Source organism: Ruditapes philippinarum, unplaced genomic scaffold (genome assembly GCF_026571515.1).
Source record: "Ruditapes philippinarum isolate M1 unplaced genomic scaffold, ASM2657151v2 ctg5924_1_1_1_1, whole genome shotgun sequence".
Taxonomy (NCBI): domain Eukaryota; kingdom Metazoa; phylum Mollusca; class Bivalvia; order Venerida; family Veneridae; genus Ruditapes; species Ruditapes philippinarum.
The window spans coordinates 92,952-101,545 of record NW_026858220.1 but is presented as its reverse complement, the minus strand read 5'-3'; positions in this window follow the sequence as shown (position 1 = coordinate 101,545).

The window sequence follows — 8,594 nt, the reverse complement described above, 5'->3', positions numbered from 1 at the left end:
ACAGAATAATGAATGAAAAATTCAAAACTAAGAAATGAAAATTTTGCCTATATCTCCCTTTAAGTTACAAAGACAATGTAAAAGCTATATGACGGATTTCCTGTTTCTTTTTAAAAGATATTTTTCAATTTCGACATTAACTAAACGTTATGATTCTTATTAAATCAGCCATGGCAAATTTAAAATTTAACTGAACAGTTTTTTGCCCGCAAAAAATTTTAAAAAGTTTGATTTCCCAAAAATGTTTTTTTGTATTGCGGGGAATATTTTTATTAAGTTCTGGGCGGCAACATCTCGCGCACCATTTTCACTGGGTTTTGGGACCGATGAGAAACATAAATGTGATAAAGATAGCAAATTTCTAGGCACTGAAATCTACATTTAGGATTTTACATAACATATCAAATATTTGTGAAGGAATTTTGTTATATTGTTACTGTTATATTTGTTAGGGTTTTTTATCACCATAGTTCCAAAGGCTGTTTTTTGCCAATGCATCAAATTGTTTATTTTAATTTCTATGAAATGCACAATTTGTCTGTGTAAATATTCATTTATAATGTTATATATTTGTATATTTATTGTTTATGTTAATATGTTCAAAACCTCAGATTCATGTATAATCATACATGTATATCACACAATGCTCATGTTTCATAACTGTTTGATCTTGCAAAAATGTTTAACTTTGTTATTTTATTTCCAAGTCTTTCAAATTTATATATAAACATATATATGTAAATAAATGCATGAGGCATACGTTTTGTACTCTTGAAATAAAATAATTATGACGGACGTTGTTGTCTATATATTTTTATTTACTTAAAGGCCATCTACCTTTAGAAATTAAAACAAATTTAGCCTCTGAAGAAAAGGCAAACCTGTGGTGTTATAACGTTTTAATAATGAGCCAGTTTGGTGTAAAGAAAGTTGCATTTAACGTGAAAAAAGTGTGATTAATGTAAGAAATATGGTATTTTGATTTCCCCCATACTGAACACTAGAAATGTTCTTATAGCCAATATATAAAAAATGGTTCGGTTCAGCTTTATGAACAATGTGAACAGCTTCGAACCTGTAATAGAACACCAAATAATAACAACTTCTGAAAGATCAAAATAGGAGTCTTTTTGATAGGCTTTATGGGCCTTTAAGAACGCGTTTTGATATTTAACATATTTCTCTATTGGTTGTCAGGTCTTGCCAGTCTTTTACAGAAATGACAATAAGGTGAAACAATATACATGTATGCATCAATATCATACGACTATAAGTTAAAAAAATGGTTTGAATTTGGTTTAAAGTCAATGAAGGAGCTTTTGTCTCTGAATGTAATGTTAAATAAATGGATAAAGAAAATATTTATGCTTAGTGACAAGGTATTAAATGCAAGCAATGGTCAAATCTAATTATCCGTTTTTCAAGTTTAATGGTTAACAAAACTTTAAAATGGACCAACTGTTACTTAAATAAATTATAGATTGTAAAAACTTACAGGATAGTCGATTGATTGATTGGTTGGTTGGTTGGTTGATTGATTGATTGATTGATTGATTGATTGATTGATTGATTGAGTCATCCGAGCATGTATGCAAAATGAAGATGCAAAATGTATTGTAAAATATTTTTCGGATGGATTTGATAACATTGTTATGTTCTCTCTTTAGAAAGTCATTTGAATTTAACCTACATGTATTTTTAATCATTAATGGCTGATGTAAAAAAACAATGATTTTTTTTTACTCTTATACATTATTTGGAAATGATTCGTATATTTTATTGATATATAGTAATGTATGTATTAACGTCAGTATGGTACACTTACGCAATTTGTTTACATACAATTACATACGGTCTAATCATTGAAACTTCTTAATCAATTTAGTATCTATAAACGAAATACAACATTATGTTGTAAAGGCTTCAAGGACGACTGCCTAAACAACTCAAGGACGATACATCAGCAAACGAGCGGGAACAAGATATTTGTGTTTGTTTTTGTTTTCACCTAAGCGCAGAGTACTCAAAGGTTACCTTTGCGGTCGTATGATATATGTTGCCTTTTATTCCTTTAAAAATATCTCCTAAATCAAGAGGAAGATTTTGACTAAACTTCCCAAGAATGACCGTCGTGTGGCCCTCTACAAAAGTTTAATAAATTGTTAACAGTCGCATGCATGAGACGACCACAGGAGCTAATAAAGACTTTAAAACGATATCTTTAAAACTCATTTCCTCTGGAACTATAATTATACCCAAAAGCACGCTTGGATATTTGGGATTTAGCATAACCTTTAAGTTGTATAACAGTTGTATAAATCCCACTGAAATCTCATAATTTACATATAATTATAAACGTAAATGTCTTAAAATGCTGTTATTCCGAAACTTCCAACCCCAGAGCTTTGATATTTGGTACTTGGCATCAACTTGAGATCGCCTACAACAGATAAATAGACCATCTGACTTGAGGTCAAAATTGGCTTCGCCCAAGGGGTCACTTAGTTCACATACGCTTATATAGGAAAACACATTAATAGAGTCTTTTTGTGTTAAGCTACATTGCCAAAGGCTGTTATTTGCATGTAGCATGTTATAGTTCACCTCTACAAAAATAGTATGAATAATGCCCCCCCCTGGGGTTTAAAATGGGTCATTTTATTTACAAAGACTAAAATAGTAAAATGTTTAAGTTTCTCCTCCGCCGAAGCTACAATACCAAGAGCTTAGATATGTGTATGCATGTTGGTCGTCTGCAAAAAGTAATATTACTCATGCCCCTGTGGTCCAAATTCGAAGTCACAGCTCAGTTTATAGATATTTAATTAGGAAAACACTTGTAAATTTTATTTTGTGAAAGTAAAATACTCAGGGCTTAGATGTTTGGCATGGTGCTCTTCCTAAAACACCCTTTTAAAGTTTTATTTATCCATTGGGTTCAAAATGAACCCCCAATTTTCTACTCCTGCGTTCAAGAATTAAAACTTTTTAGCGGGCGATCTAGGACCATTATGACCCTTTTCTGTAACATCCCTAAGTAACATTTATTTCGGAGTACCTTCTTAGGTTGTCCTGAAGAGAGCATTTAAGTACACAATTATTGAATGCCGTGCTGACTGCACAACGCTAGTAAAGCGTAACGCGTAAACGAGTCTATGCATATAAATTACTGTTTTATGCCCTTTGAAGTTGTGAAAATATTGATTTCTGCATCCTTACAGTTCAGATATCCAAATAGATAAACACATGTACTACGAACACCGATAAACACATGCATTATTAATGATGTAATGCAGCCGCGTTTAAAACGCATTAAAAAATTTTTTTTTTGCGGAAAAAAGTAAAATTTAAATAAATAAAAGGGGTATTTTTTTTTCCGGCTAAAGTACAAACTTCATATTATACAAAACATTGTGTGCGTTAAAGTGCATTGGAAATTGAAATAATAAAAATGTAGAGCGTACTGGCTTAAGTATAGTTACATTTGCAATAAAGAACAATTCAATTATGAATGTTACTCAAACATTTAATTTAGTAATTGACATAGTAATTCTGTAATAAGCCAACGTCATATCAGCAACCCAGATCGTATGATAATAAATTACACAGTTAATTAGTTTCTTAAAACACATATCTAAGATCTTTGGTTAAGCAAATAAGCTTTTACATTTTTGCCTTGAAGCTATATTGCACGTTGCTTTTAAAATCATCGATTGCTAAAACCTGTTAATACTAATTAGGTTATCATGGGTTTGTATCTTATTAAGGACAAAATTTTTTAAAAAAAAACGGGGGGCCCAAAAGATGGGAATTATTTATTGCACAAAAAGCCCACCTCATGTTTTGTTATGGGCATTAGCGGGAATTTTGCTTCCTAAACAAAGGATAGGGGAATGTAACCCCCATCCCCAGGGGGAAGATAACTAAAATTGAAAAACATCCTTCCCCCCCCTTTCCGGCCCTAAAGTAGTTTTTCCAATCCCATAACAAAAAAGAGCAACACCTGAAGACGTTACAAAAAACCCATTTCCCCAAAAAAATAGAAAAATTTTCACTTTTTTTCATTGATTCTTCATTTAATCATTTATGGGAAAAATCGATAATAAAAAGACTTTTTTTTTTAAAAACCCCGGCCCCCGGGTTTTTTCCCTTTTAAAGGGGGCCATCGGCGAATAAATAAGGCAAAATTTTAGCATTTAAATTTTCAAAGTTTTGTCTTAAAAAAGTAAGATCCCTCAAGAAAAAAGGGGGAAAAAAAAAATTTCAGTCTTTAAGGGGGGGGGAAAAAAGGGGTTTTTTGGGGTCTAAAATTATCAAAATTTAAAAAAAATAAAAACCCTTTTCCCAAAATCTTCCTATCACTAAAGGATAGTAAAATTGTTAAAACTTTTTCCCGGCGCCTCCTAGCCCCGGGCCTAAATTTCTCAGGTTTTCCCTTTGGTCAATTGTACTACTGTGACAGTTTGTGCCCAAATCAAATATTGAGACCTGAGTTTTGAACCACACTTTAAAACAAGGGAAGTGGCGGAATTTTTTATCATTTTAGTAAAACATTTTTTCCCGTCAAAAATTTTTATTTTTATTTTTTTAAGATAATATTTAAAAAATTTGAAAAATTTTGTTTTGGGTTCAGTTCAATATTATCGGGTTATTTTAAAATTTTTTTGTTTTTTAAAACAAAATTTAAAATTCTTGTCCGGGAAATTTTTTTTTTCTTTTCCCAATTTGAAAATTAAAATTAAGGAAATTTATTTTTAAATGAATGTTAAAAGGAAAAAATAGTTTCATCATACAAAATAATACATAAAATTAAACTTAAAATGAAAAATTTTTTAAACTTTTTTTATTAAAGAAAAACTAAAATTTTAAACCCCTTTTAAAAAGTTTATTTTTCAATTTTATATGCAAAATAATAAAAAAAAAAAATTTTAAAAATTTTTTTAAAAAACTCCCAAAATGTTATATATTTTAAAAGATTAAATTTATTTTGGAAAAAAGGCCCTTTGGGCCCTAGTGAAATAAAAACCCTTATACCATATAAGTTAAATTTTGGGGGGAAAATAGGTGTAATTCAAAAAAACTAAAGTTTTGTTATAATTTTTTTTCAATGTTTTTACCACGTGCCAAAGGGAAAAATTCTTATGTCTGGGAAAATTAAACCGAAAACTTTTAATTTATCAAAAAGAGGGGAGGCCTTTTTTTTTGGCTTTTATATTTCACCCTTTTACATTTTCTTTTTTAAAAAACCCAATTACTACCTTTAAAATTTGACACAAATTTTTTAAAAAATCTTCCCCTGTATTTTAAAGGGGAAAATGGGCATATCACGTTAAATTTTAAAACATTCTTTTTATTTTTTTTGTTTTTAAGAATTTAAAGGTGTACCTATAACAGGTGCCCTTTTCAAACATTGCCCTTTTGGCATGTCTTTTGGTAGGGTTTATATGTTTTTTTTGCCCGATTTGCTTCCTTTACCCAAATAAAATTAAACTATACGGAAAAAAAAACATATACGGAGAATAATCATACGGCTTTAATTTTAGATAATATAAAAGCGGGGGTAACACAGTCAAATTTATATAACAGCATATCAATGATAAAAATTTTGAATTAAGGATGAACCAAAATTTTCACATTTTTTTAAAGTTAATATCATATACAATTCTATTCAAAGTATATAAGAAATACCAAACGCTAACAAAATATGAAAGGTTAAATCAAATAATTTATGTCAATAAAATTAAGCGTTTTAGTCTAAATTATGTCATTCGACAAACCGAAAAATTCTATACTTCATTTAAGCTTTTAAGTATGTACATAATGTATTAGGTTTTTTTTTACAGGTCAGAAATTTTATAAAGATGTGAGCATACATGATATTACAGTGTCGGTATAATAAACGGTGCATAAAATGCATATATATAGTCTTTGGTTAGCGTTCACTGCGTGGATGAACGATATTAAAATGTAAAAGTACAAATCATATGAGTCGCGTCACGACAAAACCAACATAGTGCGTTTGCGACCAGCATGGATCCAGACCAGCCTGCGCATCCGCGCAGTCTGATCAGGATCCATGCTGTTCGCTATCAGTTTCTCTACTTGTAATAGGGTTTGTAAGCGAACAGCATGGATCCTGATCAGACTGCGCGGAAGCGCAGGCTGGTCTGGATCCATGCTGGTCGCAAACGCACTATGTTGGTTTTGTCGTGACGTGGCTCATATGTAGATTGAACAGTAAATGTAAATGAATGTTCGAAAAAAGCTTTTTGAGATGAATTTAAAAAGGTGCAAAAATAGATGCAGAAAAATAACTTATATTTACTTTTTAAAGTTACCCGCAGCTAAAAGTATACTTACAAGTGTTTTATAGATGAATCAAGATACATAAGTTTCATCAGGAAATATAAACCAATGTCTATACATTTTGTACACGTATTTATAGATACAGTGTCTGGCATTTATATTTATAATTCATGTACATTAAAACATTATAATTATGTTCATAATAAAAAAAAAGATATTTTTGTTTTCATTTTAATACTATCAACTCATCTATATGTAGATCTACACATGTACCTGTGTAAAACAAGAGCGTATAGAATATATAGCGTATGCATATATAATGCTCCTTACATATGCGCGAATCACTTTACGAAAATGTAAAATATTGTACAAGAAGTAAGATTTATGGGCATCAAATAAAACATCAAAGAGTTACATAATATGATATAATTATCATACGGCTGTCTATAGTACATAATTTGCTGCGTAAACTAACAAGAAAATCATATGATTTTTTTTACCCGTGCCAATTATTATTGTTACCTTACTGTAGTGAACTTGTATGCATGTCAGTAGGTATATTTGATCTATGAATAATCATAATTGATCGGGTTGTATATAGATATTTTAAAAATGTTCTGCTCTATTTACTTATTACGTATGCGTAACATAGATATTCGCATGTTTACTAAGTATGTGTGACATGCTTTCCCAGTGGCTTCTTTCTATAGATTAGTATGTGTGACATGCATTCTCGTATGTGAAATAACATTCTCGTATTTGAAATTACATTCTCGAATGTTGAAAAAACTTTGAACGGACTGTTCTAAATTCAAACCAGAGAAAAATACACAAATAAAGCGGGTTTGAGTAAAAAACATTCATTTGGGAACTAACTTATTTCTTTTTCACAATGAGTTTATATGTGGTAAGATATGCTCATAGAGCATCAGGTAGGAAATTCCGTAATAAATAATTATATAAATCAAAAGGTATTTCTGTTTAATTACAGCATGGTAATATCAATAAATTCAATTTCATGAATACGTCTTGAGTTAACAGTGCGTTTTCTTGCTAATAAACCATCACATACCATTACATACATATCATTTCGGAAAATTACGTAGACACGTGTTTCCTATAATTATTGCTTGCATGTGTATTATCTGTCAGTATGTATTACTGAGCATGTGGGAATAACTCTGTATAAATTTTCTCTATAAGCTTGTCAAAATTACCTCCCTTTATTCACACGCTTTAGCTTCATATCAACTTTCATGAACATTTTAGAAATATATTTAATAGTAAAATATTGTAAGGTGAACAAATAAAATAACTAACATTAGCAATCGGCACTTACAATCCAAGAAAATTACCAAAATGTCGTCAACATATGCAAAAACAGCCCTTACTGCGTTAGTAACGCAGTAGACATACGGGAATAAAATACTGCAAAATCAGTCTTAAACCGCTCATAATATGTAAAATATAACTTGGATCTTAAATGTTTTCACCTTTCTTAAAATTTTAGTACATATTTTGAATATTGATTTTCTTGAAAAATTTTGGCTCATTTGGAGGCGGGCAGCTTTAAATGATCAGTTCTGTCAACAGATTAAAAAAATGAAATCCGGGTAAGACACTTAGATGTATTAAGATTTACTTCTCAGACTGGTCCGTATTTATGATAATTAACATTTATTATAAAAGGTCAGGGTCATATGTGACATTATAATCAGTGTTTGCAGTTTATCATAAGTTGCACATATTTCACTGAATGGAGACAAACTGCTATCAATTATCTAGATAATTGTGTGAAATGATAGATATAAATGACATTTATTAATAAAATTGTTAAGTTAATCACTCGAAATAACCGTAGAATAAAGATTTGTCCTCTTAACCCCTATAATGAAAACAAGAGGTTCATGATGGCCCTTGAATCGCTCACCTCAGATACATTTTTTAGAAAAGGTCACAATTCTTGAATTGCAAAAATTACATTGTAATGAGGTATGAGGTTACATTCAGTAATTAGGCTACATTGGAAGGGTAATGTTTACAATTGAGCTTTGCCTACTTTATATAATTTTTGTAGACGTCCACGAGGAAATGATGCATGCCAATTACATGTATCTAAGTTCTTGATATATTAAATGTTTATTTATAAACTAAAAGACCCCTAAGGTGGCGATAATTTTGGCTTCTATCGGTATGACTTATATGACATTTGTAGAGAACCACAAGGTGATGTTGTATGGTAACTATCTATGTTCTGGGAGTTATATAAATATAAAATAAGTGACGCC